The sequence below is a fragment of the Sapajus apella genome, unplaced genomic scaffold, assembly GCF_009761245.1.
Source record: "Sapajus apella isolate SASKATOON/1434 unplaced genomic scaffold, GSC_monkey_1.0 scaffold3, whole genome shotgun sequence".
NCBI classification, from domain to species: Eukaryota; Metazoa; Chordata; class Mammalia; order Primates; family Cebidae; genus Sapajus; species Sapajus apella.
In genome coordinates, this window is record NW_022436943.1 from 25,051,814 (window position 1) to 25,073,894 (window position 22,081).

Consider the following 22,081-nt stretch of genomic DNA (forward strand, 5'->3'; position numbering starts at 1 on the left):
TATACCAGTTCGGGCTTACTGATTCAGTTCTGGCTCACTGATTCACTCCACCATCACCCTCTCCCTACCATCACTTCACCTCTACCCTGTAGATCAAAGTGATTGTAACCCCAATAAATAGAGTGGATGATCAAAGCTTGGGACTTTCCCTGCCTCCTCCAAAGTAATAAAGTGATGGCACCCTGGTCCTACTGTCTCTCTTAATCTGTCTTTTTCTCATTCCTTTGTCACCACTGAACTCAGGATACCCACAGGTGATATAGGGCGGGCTCTCTGCATTCTGGTGCCCAACATGGAGCTCATGGGTTCCTACATTCTGGCCCTCACTGTGTGGGGCTCATGGATTCCCTACAGGTCCTATTTGTCTATTTTGGCTTTTGTTGCCATTGCTTTTGGTGTTTTAGTCATGAAGTCCTTGCCCATGCCTGTGTCCTGAATGGTATTGCCTAGGTTTTCTTCTAGGGTTTTCATGATGTTAGGTCTTAGGTTTAAATCTTTAATCCATCTGGAGTTGTTTGTATAAGATGTAAGGACTTTTTTACTTCCTTGTAGTAAAATTTTGGTAACTTATTCCTCATAAAGGTGCTTACAGCTGTGTATTTCATGCTAAGCACTACTTCAGTTGCATCCCATAAGTTTTGTTGTTTTCTTTTTCTTCACCTCTAAACATTTTCTAATTTCCTTTATTATTTCTTGTTTGACCTACTATCCTTTGAGTTGTGTGTTGTTTAATTTCTACATATTTGTGAATTTCTCTGCTTTTCTTCTGTCATTGTTTTCTAATTTTATTTCATTGTGGTTGGAGAACATACTTTGTATGATGTTAGGTCTATCAAATTTTTTATAATGAGGTATCTTTGAGTTTATCCTCTTTGGAATTTGTTGAGCTTTTGATGTTTCTAAAAAATCAAATTTTGGAATTTTTTAACCATTACCTTTTTATTTCTGTTACTCTAATTATATAATCTCAATTGACCTAACTTGAAGTTTCCTAATTCTTTTTCTGACTGTTCAACTCTGCTGTTTAGCCCATCAAGTGAATTTTTCATTTCACTTACTGTGTTTGTTCACTCCAGATTTTCTATTTGGTTCTTTTTTAAGAAAACATTCTGTTTCTTTAAACTTTAAGTTCAGGGGTACGTGTGCAGTTTTGCCACATAGGTAAACTTGTTTCATGGGGGTTTGTTGTACAGATTATTTAATCACCCAGATATTAAGCCTAGTACTGATTAATTATTTTTCCTGATCCAATATTTACTATTTTGTGAGACACTGCCCTCATATTTTCCTGTAGTTCTCCTGACATGGTTTCCTTTAACTCTTTGAAGTAACTCATTTAGAATAGCTGACTTAGACTTTCTCTAGTCAGTCCAATGTCTAGATTTCCTCAAGAACAGTTCTGTACTGACTGCTTTTTCCCCTTGGGGCCATATTTTCTTATTTCTTTGCATGATTCATCATATGTTTTTGATGATAACTGGACACCTTAAATTATGTGGCAACTCTGGAAATCAGATTTGCCTCTTGCCCCAGGTTTTGTTATTGTGATTATTTAGCATTGTTTGAGTAATATTTCTGAGCTAAATGTATAAAGTCTATGTTTTTTGTTGTAATGAAGTTCTGGATCAGTTCACTTAGTGGTCAGCAAACTATTGGAGAGATTTTCTTAAAACTGGGAAGCAGAGTCTCCCGGTTTTTTTTTTTTTTTTTTTTTTACAGGAGGGAGACGGAGTTTCGCTCTTGTTACCCAGGCTGGAGTGCAATGGCGCGATCTCGGCTCACCGCAACCTCCGCCTCCTGGGTTCAGGTAATTCTCCTGCCTCAGCCTCCTGAGTAGGTGGGATTACAGGCACGCGCCACGATGCCCAGCTGCTTTTTTGTATTTTTAGTAGAGACGGGGTTTCACCATGTTGACCAGGATGGTCTCGATCTCTTGACCTCGTGATCCACCCGCCTCGGCCTCCCAAAGTGTTGGGATTACAGGCGTGAGCCACCGCGCCCGGCCTGCTAAGAGTCTCCCGGTTTTTGCCAAGGGCCTCTGAATATGTGTTGGGCACGCCTTTAACATTCAGCCAGGCAGCATGTTTGTAAATTCCTTGGGATTTTCTATGTAAACAATGACATAATCTGCAAATAAAGACAGTTTTACTTCTTCCTGCCATTTCCATGTGTTTTATTTCTTCTGCTTTCCTTATTGCACTGGCTAGAAACCCCAGTACTACTGGATAGAACAGAGGCATCCCTTTTTTTTTTTTTAACCATAGGGGAAATGCATTTATTCTTCAGCTATTAAGAATAATGTCAGCTGCTGTTAACTGTCACTTTTATTTGTATATGCCCTTGATTAGATTCAGGAAGGTGTTTTCTAATACTGTTTGCAGGAACTGATGTTAAATTTTGCCAAATGCCTTTCTGCATCGATTGAGATAATTATATCATTTTCTTTTTTTTTAATCTATAGTAATATTCTTTCCTCTGAAATCTGCTCCTTTATTAACAGAGCCACTCTAGCATTCTTTTAAGATGAGCATGCTATATCTTTTTCAAACATGTTTGTCTATACTGTTTGTGAATTTATATATTAAAGTTTTTCTCTCTTTCTTTCATTTTCTCTTTCTCTCTCTTTTTTTTTTTTTTTTTTTAACAAAAGAAAGAGGTTTCATGGATTTACAGTTCCATGTAGCTGAGGAGACCTAACAATCAGGGTAGAATGCAAGGAGGAGCAAGTCACGTCTTACATGGATGGCAACAGGCAAAGACAGTTTGTGTAGGGAAACTCCCATTTTTAAAAACCATCAGATCTCATGACACTCACTATCACAAAAGCAGCATGGGAAAGGCACACCCCCATGATTCAGTTATCTTCCACTGGGTCCCTCCCACACCACGTGGGAGTTATGGGAGCTACACAGTGAGATTTGGGTAGGGACACAGAGCCAAAACATATCAACATCCTTCACATGTGCAAGACTCTCGGTTTGCTTAGGTCAACAAATACATATTTTTTTCGTTTAATATCACATGTTTGACAATTTTTGTGTGCAAATGGGCCACGAATTTGTGTGATGGTAAAACTCCTTTTACCATTTCAAAGCTCACCAAATTAATGTCTGACAACATTTTCAGAATATATTTTAACGATATATGTTAAGTAAGTTAATATAAAACATCACAGATCAGCCGGGTATGGTGGCTCACGCCTATAATCCTAGCACTTTGGGAGGCCAAGGTGGGTGGATCACCTGAGGTCAGGAGTTCAAGACCAGCCTGGCCATCATGGTGAAACTCTTATCTTTTTTAAAAAACAAAAAACAACAACAACAAAAAAATCACAGATCAACTAAAAGTATGTTATCACCGAGAATTCTAATTGTTCAATATGTGAATGTATTTAAGAGTCAAACACAGAACAACTTAAAAGCATATTCAAGTCACTTAAAAATCCAAGCACAAATTGATCAAGAGATGACTGAGAGCAACACGTGCCAACAGAATATGTTTTTAGTGGAAGTTGATTGTTCAGAAGAACAGAGTAGCCTCATGTGAACACTCCTGAGTGGCTATTTTATTGAACTACATCTGGCATTTGTTGTTTCCTTTTCTGATTGGCATTTATCTCATTTCCTGCATTGTTCCATCTCCTTATTTCAGCATCTGTGTTTCTTATATTATATTCCTCTGTTAGTAAGCAAAGAGAATATCTGTGTTTATAAAATAGAGGACTGCCAGCTTTTTTCTCTAAGTCTATGGGAATTAATTATATTTTGAGATGGTCATAATGATATTCAGAAAGAAAAATTTAAATGTACCTTTTCAAATTCAGAAATAATCAAACTGAAGCTTAGCATAGGAAAAGAAAGCTAATATATTGACCTTCTAAGGCTTTTCTCTCTTAAAATTATAGTACTCACACAGTATTGGATAAATATAGGCTCCTAATACATTACTCTCAGAAAAATCATTTAGATTTACTCACTTGTATTTTGAGACAAAATATTCCTGACGTAAATATATTTAGCAAAACATGATTTTGAGTATATTAATTTTAAGGGTATAAATGCCAAAATTATCTTATGTTTTTCTGTAACCAAGTTTATAGAGCAAGCTGATGATATTTTTCTCTGAAGCTTTTTTATAATGGCATTAATCACATTCATGAGGGCAGAGTTCTCGTAACTTAGTCATTTTCAAAAAGGCCCCATATCTTTTTTATACATATAGTTTAAGTTCTGGGGTACATGTGCAGATTGTGCAGGATTTTTACATAGGTATATACATGCCATGGTGGTTTGCTGCATCCATTCCCCGCCATCACCTACATTAGGTATTTCTTCTAATGTTATCCCTCCCCAATCTCCCCATTCCCCTGCTAACCCTCCCCTAGCTGCCCCTAACCCCCCCAACAGGCCCTGGAGTGTGATGTTCCCCTCCCTGTTGTGTCCATGTGTTCTCATTGTTCAATGCCTACTTATGAGTGAGAATATGCAGTGTTTGGTTTCCTATCCTTGTGTCAGTTTGCTGAGAATGATGGTTTCCAGCTTCATACATGTCCCTGCAAAGGACATGAACTCATTTTTTATGGCTGCATAGTATTCCATAGTGTATATGTGCCACATTTTCTTTATCCAGTCTATCATTGATGAGCATTTAGGTCTTTGCTATTGTAAACAGTGCTGCAATAAACATACGTGTGCATGTGTCTTTATAGCACACCAATTTATAAGCCTTTGGGTATATACCCAGTAATGGGATTGCTGGGTCAAATGGTATTTCTAGTTCTAGGTCCTTGAGGAATCGCCGCACTGTCTTCCACAATGTTTGAACTAATTTACACCCCCACCAGCAGTGTAAAAGTGTTTCTATTTCTCCACATCCTCTCCAGCATCTGTTATCTCCAGATTTTTTTAATGATTGCCATTCTAACTGACATGAGATCTCAGTGTGGTTTTGATTTCCATTTCTCTAATGACCAGTGATGATGAGCATTTTTCATGTTTGTTGGCTGCATAAATGTCTTCTTTTGAAAAGCGTCTATTCATATCCTTCACCCACTTTTTGATATATTTTTTTTTCTTGTAAATTTGTTTAGGTTCTTTGTAGATTCTGGATATTAGTCCTTTGTCGGATGGGTAGATTGCAAATACTTTTTCCCATTCTGTTGGTTGCTGGCTCACTATAATGATTGTTTCTTTGGCTGTGCAGAAGCTCTTAAGTTTAATTAGATCCCATTTGTCTATTTTGGCTTTTGTTGCCATTGCTTTTGGTGTTTTAGTTATGTCCTGAATGGTATTGCCTAGGTTTTCTTCTGGGGTTTTTATGGTGTTAGGTCTTATGTTTAAATCTTTAATCCATCTGGAGTTAATTTTTGTATAAAGTGTAAGGAAGGGATTTAGTTCCAGCTTTCTGCACATGGCTAGCTAGTTTTCCCAATGCCATTTATTAAATAGGGAATCCTTTCCCCATTGCTTGTTTTTGTCAGATTTATCAAAGATCAGATGGTTGTAGATGAGTGACATTACTTCCGAGGCCTCTGTTCTGTTCCAAGGGACATGATTTCACTTCACATCAGTGAAGTTCTGAAAATCACCAGCTTTGGCTTTCCCCAGCCAGGCCTTCCTCTTACATAATGGAGGTAAGACAGGGAAGGAAAAGTGGGTTTCAGAGACCAGTGAAATGACAAAGGAGCAGAAAGTGATAGACTGGAATTCTTAATGGCTTATGAGCAAGTTTCCCCATGGTATCCCCATCACTGTCCAATTCCACCCCACTGCTACTCTTTCAGTGAAAAGAATATAAAAGCTAAACAACCACTTTTCTCTTTTCCATGCCTACATTTTAAAATATCTTGTTAAGATAGATCTGTATTGCTGACCAAGTCACATTTTCTTCCTTATGGTTTGGACCAATAATTTCTGACACAGTTGATTTAACAAAATATATTCAAATACATTTGATCTTTACAAAATGCAGTATCTTATACTTCTTGTATTTTTTTCTATTTAATCAAATGAATTCCTTATGTTATTATAACAGGTTTTCTTCCAGCGATAAACTATCAATTATTGATGGGAATGTAGATTGATACAGCCATTATGGAAAACAGTATATATGTACCTAAATAAATTAAAAATACAATTACAATATGATCCAGCAATTCCTCTTCTGGGCATATACCCAATGGTACTGAAATCACCACCTCATAAAGATGTCTTCACTCCCATGTTCAATGCGGCATTATTTACAATATCCATGCTGTGTCAACAACCTGGCTGGCTGTCAATGGACTAATGGATAAAAAACTGGCACAAATACACACACACACACACACACACACACGCACGCACATGCACAGATACACAGACACACACAGACACACATGATGGAATATATTCAGCCTTAAAAATGGGAGAGATTCTGCCATTTGCCACAACATGGATGATCTGGGTGATATTGTTCTAAGCAAAATAAGCCAGACACAGAAAGAAAAACATTTCATGACCTCATTTATATGTGGAATCTAAAAATTTAAACAGTTGAAATATACAGAGACAGAGAATAAAACAATGATTATTGGGAGAGGGGTAGAGGAGGAAATGGAGAGATTAGGTGAAAGGATGCAAAGCAGCAGATACAGACAATGAACAAGTGCAAAGATTGAGTTTTGAAGGTGGCGATTATAGTAAATGTTCCTTTATAATAGCCAGGACATTTGTTAAATTTGTAGATTATAACTGTGCTTGCTACAGGGAGAAAAAGGAGTAACTCTCTGAGATGATGGATATGTTAATTTGTTTCTCTGTAATAATCACTTTTATGTATGTATCTCATAACATCGTGTGGTATTCCTTAATAAAGTTCATAGTGTAAACTGGTACAACCATTATGGAAAATAGTATGGAGATTTCTAAAAAAAAAAAAAAATTAAAAATAGAACTACCATATGATCCAGCATCCCATTTTGGGGTATGTTTCTAAAGAAAGGAAGCTAGCACCTCATAGAGATCTGTACTGCCATGTCCATTGCACGTTATTCACAACAGCTAAGATATGGAAACAACCTAAATGTCTACCCGTGAACAAATGGAAAAAGAAATTGTAGTGTATTCATACAATGTGATAGTATTCAGCTTTTAAAAAAGGAAATTTGGTGATTTGTAACAACATGAATGAACCCAAAGGACATAAGCTAAGTGAAATAAGCCCAGCTCGGAAAGGCACTTTAGGATCTCACTTATATGTGGAATCTAAAAATAGTTAACACTATTCTCACTACCATGTATATATTCAAAGGAAATAAAATCTGTGTGATGAAGACATAGCTACCCTCCTATGTTTATTGCAGCACTATTCACAATAGCCAAGACATGGAATTGACTTAAGTGTCTATCAATGAACGAATGGATTTTAAAAATGGGGTATGTATACACAGTGGAATACTATCCCATCATAAAAAGAAGAAAATCTTATCATTTGTGGCAACATGGATGAACCTAGAGTACATTTTGTCAAGTGAAATAAGCTAAGAACAGAGGGGCAAATGCCACTAATCTCACTCATGTGTGGAATCTAAAAGAGTTGATTTCACAGAAGTAGACAATAGAATAATGGTTATCGGAGGCTGAGAGAGTAGTGGGTAGATGGATAGGGAGAGATTGATCAATGAATGTAGAGTTAAAGTGAGATAGGAGGAACTAGCTCTAAAATTTTATTGCACAGTAGGTTGACTGTACTCAACAATCATGCATTTATACTTCAAAATAGCCAGGTGAGAGAATTTTGAATGTGCTTGCCACTGCACTCGCCCATTTTCAGAAAAATAAGAAGTATTGAAGGTGGCAGGTATGCTAATTACCTAGATTTGATTATTACACAATGTATGTATCAAAACATTACACTGTGCCAGATAAATAGTATTATGTGTTAATTAAAAACAGTAAAACTTAAAGAAAGCCAAACTCACCAAAGCCAAGAGTGGAATGGTGTTTGCTAGGACCTATGGGGAGAAGACACGGGGAGGCAATGGTCAAGGGGTATGGAGTGTCAGTTATGCAAGGTAAATAAGTTCTGGAGATCTACTGTACAGCACAAGGTCTATGGTTATCAATACTATATTGTATACTTGTGTTAAGTGTTGTTGTCACACACATGCACTATAATTACACATACAAGTAATCACAAAAGAGCTGGGAGAAAACTTTGAGAGGGGTTAGATACATCTGTGCCTTTGATAGTTGTGATAGCTTCATAGCTGTATACTTCAAACTCAGAGTTGTGTATATTAAATATGTACAACTTTTTACATGTCAATCATATTTGAATGAAGTGTTATTTTTTGAAAAACCAGATTCTTTGTTATTACCTCTTCTAGCCAAGAGAACTTACAACTAAGAAATTCTAGGAGGATTCCAAAATCTACATCTATTCCAGATGTAAACTTCTAACCTTAAGTTAAAGAACAAACAGAAGACTAACAGCAATGGAAGAGAGTAAGTGGCAGTTTGTATATTTGCTGTACTGGAATGCTACCTTTGTGAGATTTTCTTTATTCACTGCCGAATCTCTGATACCTAAAACTGCCTTGCTCATTGCAGATTCTCAGTAAATGTTTTTAATGTCTGGAAGTTACTGCTGCATAAAAGTCTCATCCAAACAATATCTATCATTTTAGTAATATATCTCATGGTTCTGAAAAGTTGATTGGGCTCAGCTGGGTGGTTCTTGTTGAAGGTGTGTTTGCCGTTGAATGCTGGCTGTAGCTGGTCATCTTGAAGCTTCCTTACCACAGATGTAAAGTTGATATTGGCTGTTGGCAGAACATGGCATTGGCAGCCAAAGCTCCTATATAAGACCCCTCCGTGTGGCCAGGACCTCCTGATAGCATGGTGGTTAGGTTCCAACAGCACGCTTCTCAAGGCAACAAGGAAGGTGTACACCTAGCCCTGGAAATCACATAGCATCACTTCAGTCAAATTTGATCTATCACAAAGGCTGCACAACAGCAAAACTATGCCTGTTCATAAGCACATAAGAAACAAACCCGGGAACTCTGAAAAACCAGTTACAGGAACTTCAATGTGGAATGACAATCCTTTAGTAGCACATACGGCATATGGTAAAGGTGGAAAGCTACATGGTGAGTGTTTGATATTTTTATTTATTTATTTATTTTCAATTTTATTTATTTATTTATTTTTAAGATGGGGTTTCACCATGTTGGTCAGGCTGGTCTTGAACTCCTGACCTCAGGTGATCCGCCCGCCTTGGCCTCCAAAGTGCTTGGATTACAGGTGTGAGCTACCAGGCCCGGCCTGAGTGTTTGATAAAGCGTGCCATGGTTTGCAGTGATACTGACTCTTCCAGAGCCTGGAGAGATCATATGAGGAGTGAGGGCAACAGGAAGTGTAGCAAGCAGAGGTCTGGCTCTCCTTCCTCTACTTCAACCAGAGCAGCTCCGCTTTCGTTTGTACAAACACAGAATGTTGGTTCTGTGTAATGTTTTATTTGAAGAAAGACTTTCTGCTGTTTAAACAGTTGGTAAACTGGGGAGATGGGCAGGATTGTAGGCATGCCAATATACTTGGTTTGTGTTGATTTCACCTGCTGACAGTATTTTTGTTTTTATCATTTTCAGAGAATTACTATTTTTTTCTTTTCTTTTTTTTTTTTTTTTGAGACGGAGTTTTCACTCTTGTTACCCAGGCTGGAGTGCAATGGCGCAATCTCGGCTCACCGCAACCTCCGCCTCCTGGGTTCAAGCAATTCTCCTGCCTCAGCCTCCTGAGTAGCTGGGACTACAGGCACGTGCCACCATGCCCAGCTAATTTTTTGTAGTTTTAGTAGAGACGGGGTTTCACCCTGTTGACCAGGATGGTCTCGATCTCTTGACCTCGTGATCCACCCGCCTCGACCTCCCAAAGTGCTGGGATTACAAGCGTGAGCCATTGCGCCCAGCCTATTTTTTTCTTTTAAAGTCAGAGTCTCACTATGTTGCCCAGTCTGGATAACAGTGGCTATTCAGAGGTGTGGTCATAGCTCACTACACCCTCTAATTCCTAAGCTTAAATGACCCTCCTGCCTCAGTCTCCTGAGTACCTGAGACTGCAGGCATGTGCCACTTCACCTGCCCATTTCCAGATAATTTGATGGGACATATTGGGTGGAAATTCTAAGGAAATTAATTGCAATTACATGGCATTGATGCTACCTTTCAGATATCAGAGGTGGCATCTTTCCTGTGATCCCTTATCTCTGAGCTCCTCCATTATCTGCCACTGCCTTTTGGATTTACTGCATAAAAACAACTGTGTGCCTGCTTGCCCTTTGCTTATTAAGGTCTCCCTCTTCGAGAACGATCACTGCTCCTGCTAATCATCATGTGTCACCTTCCTGCTGGTCATTCATTCAGAAGGAGGCCAGAGTGAACACACTGATTTTGCTCCTTAGATGCTCCTTTGATAAAAGTGTATGGATATGTTCTTTATTCTGTACCACATGAATACGAATAACAAAGATATAAGCTAAGAGAACTACACATTACTAAGGATAATACCCAGATTAGTCAGGACAGAGCAAATTTATGCCATGGTAGCACTCAACAATAAATCTCAGTGGATTAACACAGGAATGATTCTTGCTCATGCAATATTAGTGTAGCTCAAGGTCATCTTCAAGTCTTTTGTCCGCCACATGGTCACTCAGCTAAGCAGGCTTCTTTGCTTTGTGAGTTCATAATCTCCCATTTCCATATATATTCTACAAGAGAAGTAAAGAGACTAAAAGTTGTGAGGGCTTTTACTGCCTCAGTCTAGAAGTGGTCCTTCAGATCACCGTCCATGGTTAGAACTAGTTATGTGTCCCTGGCCAAGTGCAAAGGGGCTGGAATTTTTGATCATCTGTGTGCCCCAAAAGGAGAGGAAAGTCAAATGCTAGAAGCATCTACCATGGTAACAAATGTTAACATTTTCTGTAAACCTTCTGGAAAGTAAATGTGAGGATTCTATTTGACTGGGTAATTCTATTCTTGAACATTTGGAAAATTTTTCTGAAGCAACAATTTCCACCCCACTACAAACAAAAGTATTTTCTTTGGTCGCCCATAACAGCCTGGGCACTGATCCACCATAGCTCACACCACCTTATTTTATTATTATGTATTTCTGAGTCTGACCTCTACATCTGTCTGTGAGATCTCTAAGGCACGGCTGGCATCCTACTTATGTTTTGAATCTCAAGTCATAGAGATGAATAAAGTTAACGTACAATGTAAGTTGGAATATAAATGTCTGCAGTGGGGGCCATGTGTAAGTACTAAAAACCCAGTCTACACTGATCATGCATTAGCTATGTAAAGCTGGCAGAAAAGTCTCTGAGATGTCATGTTAGAAAGCATACCATGCTGGCATTTTGTGTTCATTTGGGTTTGAAAGATTATAAGAGACATGGACTGGAGGGAAAGATGGTATTAGAAGCTGCTTTACCTAGATCTCATTCACAGGCACTAGGTGACTCAGTGAACCAAATAACAGTGGCTAATATAATACATATGCAGGGTCAGGTCAGCTAGGGATGGGGGTTTAGAATTCTACTTGTCCTCTGCCAGGTTCCTGGATCCTGGGAAGAAGTGGAGTGGAGGGTGTACACTCCACTTATTGTAACAAATGTCCTCCTTTCTCCTTCCCACCACCCTCACTTCAGATTCCAAAATCCGTGTCAACTTATCCACTCAGTCTTGCACACCTCAGGGCTCTTCAGCCTGTGTAGACATTTATGGCTCCCTAGGGCTGTGGCTTTGCCTTCTAAAACCTTGGATTCTACACTGAGCCAACCAGGCCATCAGAAGCCATGATATTACTGTTTGAAGATGCCTGCCTTTTACCTTGTCCTAGACAACAAGGGGTACCTCCCTGTGTGTGGACATTGATCTAGAATCCTCCTGGAAACCTGCGTCAGTTGACATGCAAATCAGAACCCAATTTTAATCCACTCTACCTCACCTTGGTCTGTATTCCTCAGCCCTTTTAGTCTAAATGTCCTCTCTTCTCCACCACTGAGGTCCTGGCAGGAGTCTAAGACAACACATGTGATACATCGTTAGTGTGATTCCGGGTAAAGCACAATATATGAAAAGGAACAGAGATGAGAGTGCATGTAGTAGATCAAGAAACGGTGAACAGATTAGAGAGAGAGAAGCAAATGGTTTCCACTGAAATGGTGCAAGTTCAGGCTTGGAGGGAAGGTAGGAGCTATGTCCTAGAACTCCTTGGACGCAGAGTTAACAAAGTGTGAATTTGTCTTGTGGAGGAGAAGTTACCCTGGTGCTGTCAAACAGAAACCAAGATTGTTAATATGCTCACCCTGGGCCTTTACCTTGGCTCTGTGATGCATTTCTCATGTGGATGTCCAGCTGGCTCTACTTTTCTGAACTCATATTTTCCCTTCAAATTAAGCATGTTCTTTTTTGCTGAGTTGTGAAGCTTAGAGTCAATCAACCTAAAACAATGAGCACAGTGTCTGACACAGAGAAAGTATTGAAAAGGGGCTAAATAATCATCAAAAGTTAGCAAGAATATATAGATGAGTATTTTAGAAAAAATAACTGTTTAGTGGGTGGGATTGTAGATGGGACATGTTACAAGGACAAAGAAAATCAATTAATATACCAATGTAATAAAAGAGACAAGTTCTGGAGTAAGATGGGACCTATTGGAAGGAAAAATAAAAGAAAGCAGTGCCCTGTGTGCATGCCACCTACATGCTCACGTAGGAGGATATTGAAGCTGAGAAAGCAGGTTTGTGTTGAAGATGAAATTTGACTTTGGAGTGTGGAATTTGACATTGAGAGATTCAGGCAAAAGGAGACTTATGCCTGAGACAACTGTCCACAGGGAAGGTTAATATTTGGATTTAAGAATTTTCTGCATAGAAATCATACCAAAAATAATGAGACTAGATCTGTTCCAAGCACAAAACACGTGCTTCTAAAAGTTAGGAGAAAAAAATAGTCCAATGAAGACAGACAGAAACACACATACACACACTCACCCCCAAGATGAAGTGGTGGACACAGACACTCATGTCTCCAGGATGGAACGAGACTTCTTGTCTCTTACAGAGGTGCTGTTAGGACGGTCCATAAGAGACAGAACCCCTGCTTCTGGATCCACGCTTGTATTTACCTAGGTTACCACGAGGTGGCGCCCACACTTCGCTATGTCCCCACCGCTTTCTGAGAAGAGCTAATTATAAGAAAAAATGCAGAGCTGTTTACTGTCTATTAACTAAAGAAATTTTGCATTATAATTTTCATAGAATATGTAAAACAGTCTGAAAGCAGGACTATATGTCTCCTGTATTTCCCTAGAATGTGGGCCATTTATCACAGAGAACTGTTACCAGCTGTCTCAGTCATTAATTGTAGTAAATTAATAATTTAGGTTTGTTTTCTGACGTCACATTTTTTTTTTTACATTTGCTTGTTATGTAGAAATTTCACCTTTTCCCAAAGCCAAATTCATGCATTAGCTATATTTTATGCTAAACAGCATGACTTTCAGAAAAAATAACTGTTGTTTTTATAGCAAAATCAAATTGGCTGCTCTGAACATCCTCAAACCAAGCCAATTTTGGTTTGTCTCTTTATGTCTAGTAATACCTTAAGCAAAACAGAGTCTCTTGATGGGAACTCTGTGTGCCTCTATCTGGTTAATCTAAAAAGTCTTTTAGAAGAAAAACCTTACATTTATCCCTGAAGCCACTCTCCTTGAAATGTGACTTTTGTTTAATTAACTTCCAGCGAATTGTTTGCATAAATTAAAGTTGAGAAACAGGTCATTTTTCACTGAAAGAGAGGAAGCAGAGAGAAAATAAGAGGAGAAGAGCAGGAAAGGGAGGGTTGAAGATTATATTGAAAATACATAGGGCCGGGTGCGGTGGCTCACGCCTGTCATCCCAGCACTTTGGGAGGCTGAGGCAGGCGGATCACAAGATCAGGAGTTCAAGATCAGCCTGGTCAACATAGTGAAACTCCGTCTCTACTAAAAATAGAAAAAACTAGCGGGGTGTGATGGCAGGTGCCTGTATCCCAGCTACTTGGGAGGGGGAGGCAGGATAATTGCTTGAACCTGGGACACTGAGTTTGCAGCTCGGGTGGCAGTGCTAGATTACATCTCAAGAAAAACCCAAAAACAAAACCTAAAGTGCCACCACCTTCTAAGTAGTAATGACCATTGAGATTTCCTCAGGGTTACTTTACCTGTTTACTAAACTTTGTAATTTATGTGTAATAAACATGCAGAAGACTATATTATCATAAATGTATAGCTCTATAAAAATTAAGAGCAGCCCAGTAACTACCCTTAAAATAAATTTGCATTGTATAGAATATACTTTTTTTATTTGGCTTCCTTTGATTAATATAAAGTTTGTGAGTCATTATTGTGAGTAAGCAATTATAGTTTCTTAATTCTTATAGCTACGTATAGCAGTTTATTTTGTAAATATATCACAATGTATTTACCCATTTATTCAGTTGTTAATGGATATTTGGGTAGTTTCAAGTTTTGGACAGTTATAAATAGTGCTGCTATGAGCATTCTCATATATATTTTATTGAATGTAGATATACATTTATGTTGGATATACAACTAAAGATAAAATTGCTGGATTCTACATTTCATTTGTTCATTTTAGATAATTATCCCAAATTATTTTCCAAAACGATTGTGCAAATTATTTTCCCACTACCAGTGTATGAGAGTCCCAGTTGCTCTAAATCCCTGCCAGCATTTCGTATTTTTTTTTTTTTTTGCTTTTCATTACAGCCATTCTGGTGAATATGTACAGTGGTTTTAATATACAACACATTGACAACAAATGGAGCATAGCACCGTTTTTTATGTGTAGATTGACCAACGTAGTTTTGAACTCAGTTCAATTTGTTTGAATATTTTTAAATTGAATTGCCTCTCTTATCTTATTTGTAATATAGTATTTCTCTTTATATTCTAGATATCGATGTCAGAAATGATATATTATAAATAATTTCTTCCAATCTGTAGATTTTATGTTCACTCTCTTAATGGGATCTATATATCATAAGCTGAAATTCTTAATTTTAATGTAATTTATATATCCTTTTCTCCCTTTAAACAATTCCTTTTTGTGTTCTATTTAGGCAGTCTTTGCTTAATCCAAGACCATAACTGAGATCTACCTTTACAACTTTTTCAAGTACAACGTGAAGGGGCAGGAAATGAGAAGTGCTCAGTGATTGTTGGGATAATGACATCTAGCACAAGGATTCCTGCCAAAATCTAATGGTGGCCGAGTGTGGTGAAACACAGAGGCAGTGTTGGCCTACCAAAGTGCAGGGATCACAGGCATGAACCGCTGTGCCTGACCAAGTTTCCTTTTCTATGAATTGTGTGTTCATATTGTTTGCCCATTTTTTTTGGTTGACTGACTTTTAAAAATATTAGTTTATAAGAATTCCTTAAATATTCTACATATATATCCTTTGTTTATTATATGAATTGCAAATACCTGCTCCTGATCTACGGTTTCTTTTTAAACTTTGTTTGTGGTATGATTGTTTGAATAGAAGTTGAAATACTTTAGTGAAATCAAATCTATCATCATTTTTCTTTTGAGCTTATGCTTTTAATATTTTTTTTTCTTTTGAGACAGAGTCTCACTTTGTTGCCCAGGCAGGAGTGCAGTGGCTCAATTATAGCTCATTGCAGCCTCAAATTCCTGGCCTCCAGTGATCCTCCCTTCTTAGCCTCCTGAGTAGCCAGGACTACAGGCACGCAGTGGACCAACCAGCCAATTTTGTGTGTGTGTGTGTGTGTGTGTGCGCGTGTGCGTGTGCGTGTGTGTGTGTGTGTGTGTGTGTGTAGCGAGAGGGAGAGAGAGAGTGTGGTGGCCCATGCCTGTAATCCCAGCACTTTGGGAGGCCGAGGCAGGTGGATCACTTGAGGTCAGGAATTCAAGACCAGCCTGGCCAACATGGTGAAACCCCATATTTACTTAAAAAAAAAAAAATTAGCCAGGCGTGGTGGCACGGACTTGTAATCCCAGCTGCTTGGGAGGCTGAGGAGAAGAATTGATTGAACCTAGGAGGCAGAGATTGCCCCACTGCTCTCCAGCCTGGGGGACAGAGCAAGACTCTGTCTCAAAACAAACAAACAAACAAACAAAAAACAAAACCAACCTTAATGGTGTACAATAAATGAAAATGCTGCCCCAGTCAGATGGGACTAGTATTTTTCAGCAACCTTCAAGGTCTTGTGTCATAGGAATGAAGATCTCAGCACTTCCCACCCATGGAGGGGTTGATGGAATTTTCAATCCCAGGAACCCTGGGCTGTGCTGAGAGCCTCCGCTCACACTGCCTGGGTTAGTTGGGGAAGAGAGCTCCTGCCGATCTCTTTTAACCCTCGTCCTTTTGTACCACAGCAGTTGCTTTCCTAGACATCAGAACCATGGCTGGGTTTAACATCATCTTTGGAAATTCTAAAAAGCAATGAAGCAATTTCTCTCTCTTTTTTTTTTCTTGAGACGGAGTTTCGCTCTTGTTGCCCAAGCTGGAGTGCAATGACGTGATCTCAGCTCACTGCAACCTCCGCCTCCTGGGTTCAAGCGATTTTCCTGCCTCAGCTTCCTGAATAGCTAGGATTAAAGGCATGTGCCACCATGCCTGGCTAATTTTTTTTGTATTTTTACTAGAAATGGGGTTTCAGCATGTTAGCCGGGCTGCTTTCGAACTCCTGACCTCAGATGATCCACTTGCCATACAGCTATGTCAGTTTGAAATTTTATTTTCGTATCACTTCTAGTAGTGTGCTTAGTTTTTATTAAATGGGCTTGATATGAAGTTATTTAAAAATTCAAATATTTAGAGTTTCAGGGCCCATCAATTTGATTTTTGGGGCAATACCTCAATTTCATACAGCCTCATCCTTTTCCATAAAGATGGGTCACTGAATGATTTATATTTTATGATTATTTTATGGGAAACAGTATTTATGGTTATAAATGGTAGACATCTTCTGGTAGTTGCAGTAAGAAATACTGCTTATATTAGAAAAAAAGCCATAAGAAGTTGTGTTTTTAATGTTGACTTCCTGTAAGTGCCTTGTGGAGCAGAAGGTTTTCTGTTCATGGATTCTGCATCTTGGATTTGGAAACTGTTGCACTGAGGTGTGGTCTGTAGGGAGGAGCCTGTGGGCAGAACAGTTTGGGTTCTGCTGGCCGCCTTTCTACTCTGTTCAGGGAGGCTGGGTCCCAGGGAAAGATGACAGCAGTTAGGTCTTGTTGGGAAGCAACCGTGGCTACCACCACTGACCATTTTACTATCCCTGAACAAATGAGATAGTCGTTTGCCTGCTTTTGGGGACGGTGCCTGTGGTTTGCACAGGATCAGGTGGCAGCCGGCTTGCCTGCTGGCCTACTTGGTGGAGATAAGATGCTCAGACCCACTGCTGCTGTTCAGGGGTCATGGAAGGAATTAATGCACTTCCCTCTGTCCCCCAATCTCATCTGCATGTCTCTGGAGCTGAGCATGTATTCATTTTCTCTCTTCATCTCAGTTGAGCTTTTACATTAAATATGTATTGCTTAAGCCATTCAGAAATGTTTCACATTTGTAAAAACGAAAGGTAGCTGCCTCCATGATTCGTTCACCTACCTCTACACTGTGGCCTTATAGGACAGTCCCTCCTTGGCTGTGCTGAGCCCATCTGAAGTGTTTCTGGTTCTAATCAGAAATGGAATAGTTTCAGCGTGGATTATAAGTTTATGTTGGTGATGAACTTGGGTGGAGATGGTGACACAGCTTGTTCTCTCCTCCTCCTAGTCTCTTAGTGCATCCAGGATCCTGAGCTGCCAGGGGCCTGGCCACTCCCGTCCTGAGCCCTGCCTTGGCTGAGCTGGTCATGCCCCAGGCTGCCGGCCTGCCTGTCATCTGTGGTGCACAGGTATGCATGTGTGTGCATATGTACACGCACCCCACACATACCATGCCCATCTCACACACATCACATATACCCCATACACACCACACACAACAAACACATCTACCCACCTCACACACCACACACTACATATATTCCACGCCCACCTCACACCATGCACACTTAGTCCATATACACCACATACCACACATACACCATGCCCACCTCACACACACCACACACATACCCCATACACACCATACACAACACACATATCATACCCACCTCACACACCATACGCTACATGGATGTCACGCCCACCTCACACACCCCACACATTGAATCCATATACACCACACACACACTACACACATACCATACCCACCTCAAACACACTAGGCACATATTATACCCAACTGACACACCAGGCACATACCATACCCACCTCACCCATACCACACACATACCCTATGCACAACACACATATCATACCCACCTCACACACCACATTTAAACCATGCCCTCCTCACACACCCCACACATTTAACCCATATACACCACACATAAATCATTCCCACCTAACACACATACCCCATACACGTCACATGCAACACACATACATACCTCACACCACATATATACCATGCCTATGTCACACACACCACTTATCCCATAGACACCACACACACAGCACACACATATCATACCCACCTCACCCCCCCACATATATACCATGCCCACCTCACACACACCACACACTTAACCCATACACACCACACACATCATACCCCCCCCCACACACCGCACACCACATATACACCATGCCCACCTCATACACCCCACACATTCAACCTTTATACACTGCACATACCACACACACCCCATATATACCACACACATATTATGTCCACCTCACAAATACCACACATACTTCATATACACCATGCACTCTTCACACATACCACACATATGTATACCACATATACACCACACACACCTAATATACACACAACACACATACCACACTCATCACACAATACCATACATACACACATCATATGCATTTCATATACACCACACATCGCATACATTGCCCCCCCACACACACTTCATAAATACCACATACACATGACACCACACTCCACATACATGTTACATCACCTATACAACACACCGCATTTCACTCAGACAACTTATTCACACTACACAGATACCACACACACCACACAGTATTATACTTACGTACACCATACACACCTCATACATACCACACACACCACACACACATCACAAACACTATACCATGTACATAAAACATGCGTACACGCTCAACCCTTCCACGCTACATCACGCTCCACACATCACATTCACATCACACACACCACATACCACACACCATAGATAGTAGATTCCACACACTCACTGCACCCTCCAGGATGCCCCGCCACCATGTACACATACACAGCACACACTACCTACCCACCACACCAGACACACTGTATCTCATGCACACAGCACACACCCCTGCCACACATTTGCATGCAAACTACTTGTTTTGCATTCAAACTACTCAAATGAAACTGATTTAGTTTTTCCCAAATTAATACTGCTCATCCATGTGCCCCTGACTGTCCTGGCTGGCACATCCCCTGGTCCCGCTCTCCCTTGGGTCAGCACCACCTCCTGTGTTTTGGGTGTCTCTGGCTGTGTCCTTTGGCATGCTCATGTCCTATTCATGTAGGAGGCTGGCCCATCTGCCTAGTGGCCGCTTTCCTGGAGGAAACTGGCCTGTTTGCTACCTTCCTGATGCCCAGAGCAGCAGCTGGTCAGGAAGTCCTGCCTCCTTCCCTTGGTGTCTGCCCTTTCCCACGGGACGTTTTGTCTTAGTTCTGACATTTCCCCAGCTAGAAGAGAGACACTCAAAGGCGTGTGGGTGGGTTTGATTATAATGCTGGTGAATAATCAGTGCGTTTTGGTAAAAAACTCAACCACTCCATACATCTTTAATAAAGTAAGATGTGTGTGGCCCCTCTGCTCCCACCTCTTTCCCCTTGTCTCCATAGAGGACATGGCTGACAAGCCTTTGGGGGGCTCCCCCTTTCTGCATGCCTTTGGGTCCGTGTATGGGCTGGCCAGTATGTGTGTATTCTCTAGCCATTTTGACGGAGCTGGAACTGGGATCTACACCCGTGCACTGACTGTAGCTCACTTGCTGTTTTCCCTCCAAAACAGGCCTTTAAGATCCCTCACTGTAATGTGTGTTGCCCAGTCTCTTTAAAAACGCCATCGACTCTTACAGCGTGCAAACTCTGCCATCATTTATTTAACTGTTCTTTTATTTACCAGTACTTAGGTCGTTTCCAGCTTTTTAAAAGATTGCTGCAATGAAAATCTTCAGCTATTGTTTTTCACGTTGCTGTGGGAGAATGTGGTGGGAGGTGCCATGGGTGTGAGTGGCCCTGTGTGTGGCCAGGCTTTGTGAGGTTTTGACTCTGTCCTTCCCAATGTTCCTCCTACAGCGGCTGCCCCTGGGTGATGATGGCTGCGTGAGTGCCCGCCATGGCCCATCAGAAGTATGGGAGCACAGGGAGCGGCATGTTGGACCACAGGGCGAGGCTGGGCCCTGTCTCCCACGGCCAGGAGTGAGGACTTGGAGCTGCCCTAGGAGGGCTAGGTGCCTGAGGGCCTGGAGCTGTCTGCCCTGTGGCCAGAGATCCCCATGCCCGAGGAGCAGGAGTTCCACAACCACAGCCCCGATGGGGACTCCAGCTCCGACTACGTGAACAACAGCTCCTAGGAGGAGGACTACAACAAGGGCCTGCCCGAGAAGGAGGAGGGCATCACCTATATCCGCTACTGCCCCGAGGATGACAGCTACCTGGAGGGCATGGACTGCAATGGGGAGGAGTACCTGGCCCATGGCACACACCCCATGGACACCGACGAGTGCCAGGAGGCAGTGGAGGAGTGGGCGGACTCGGCGGGCCTGCACCCTCACAGCCACAGGGCTGAGGGAAGCCAGAACTACCCAGATGGCCACCTGCCCATCCCGGAGGATGAGCCCTCAGTCCTGGAGGCCCGTGACCAGGAAGAAGATGGCCACTACTGTCCCAGCAAAGAAGGCTACCAGGACTGCTACCCCATGGAGGCCAATGGGAACACCTGAGGTGTGGGGATGGGGACCTGGAGGACCAGGAGGAGGACATCAACCAGATTGTGGCTGAGATCAAGATGAGCCTGAATATGGGCCTGAGCTGGGGCCTGGAACTCTGTGGAGGCCTGCCTGCCCAGCAAGGCCCCAGCAGGTACGAGACGAGGCCCAAGTCACTGAACCTCCCTCCTGAGGCAAAGCACTGTGGAGACTCCCAGAGAGGCTTCAAGCCCAAGACCAGGACCCCAGAGGAGAGGCTGAAGTGGCCCCATGAGCAGGTAGGACTCTGGCTGTCTTGGGGAAGGGAACAGAGGGGCCTGAGAGCAAGAAGTCTCCCAGTACAGCCCTGCAGATGTAGTTGTATCCACAGCTCTCATCAGAAGCAGACACAGACACTTTTTGTAGGAAAGCATCTGTAACTTAAGCCTGCAGGATTCCCAGAGATTAAAAGTAGGCAACTATGAATTCAGTCAAATCATAGCATTCAAGTAGTCCATCCAACATCTTTGAGAATTGTCAGAAATAATCAGTAATAGATATGTGTCCCAAAGACTATAGGTTTTAGGTACAGAACACAGAGTTCAGATATCAGATATCAGATACAGAACACTGAGTTCAGATATTAGAAATGTGAGAAAATAGTTACATGTAATATAAGAAAGATGGAATCATAAAATTGAGCAAGCAGTAAGGCCATCAGGAATGATGAGAAGACCTGAAAAGAAAATGGATGAAACAGAACTTACAGAAATAAAAGTATATAGCTGGGTATGGTGGTTCACACCTGTAATCTCAGCACTTGGGGAGGCTGAGGCTGGAGGATGGCTTGAACCCAGGAGTTCAAAACCAGCTTGGGGAACACGGTGAGAACTCATTTCTACAAAAAATTACAGCCCCCCTCTTCCCAAAAAAATTAGCTGGGTATGGGGCATGTGCCTATAGTTGTAGCTACTCAGGAGGCTGAGGCTGTGCTGAGGCT

The 22,081-nt window shown here is 41.2% G+C and overlaps 2 pseudogenes; both read left to right on the forward strand.

The window, feature by feature from the left end:
• Nucleotides 1–21,667, forward strand: part of LOC116529945 — a 38,016-nt pseudogene extending 16,349 nt beyond the window's left edge.
• LOC116529953 lies at nt 17,922–21,117 on the forward strand (annotated as a pseudogene).
• Nucleotides 21,668–22,081: the final 414 nt, after the last annotated feature.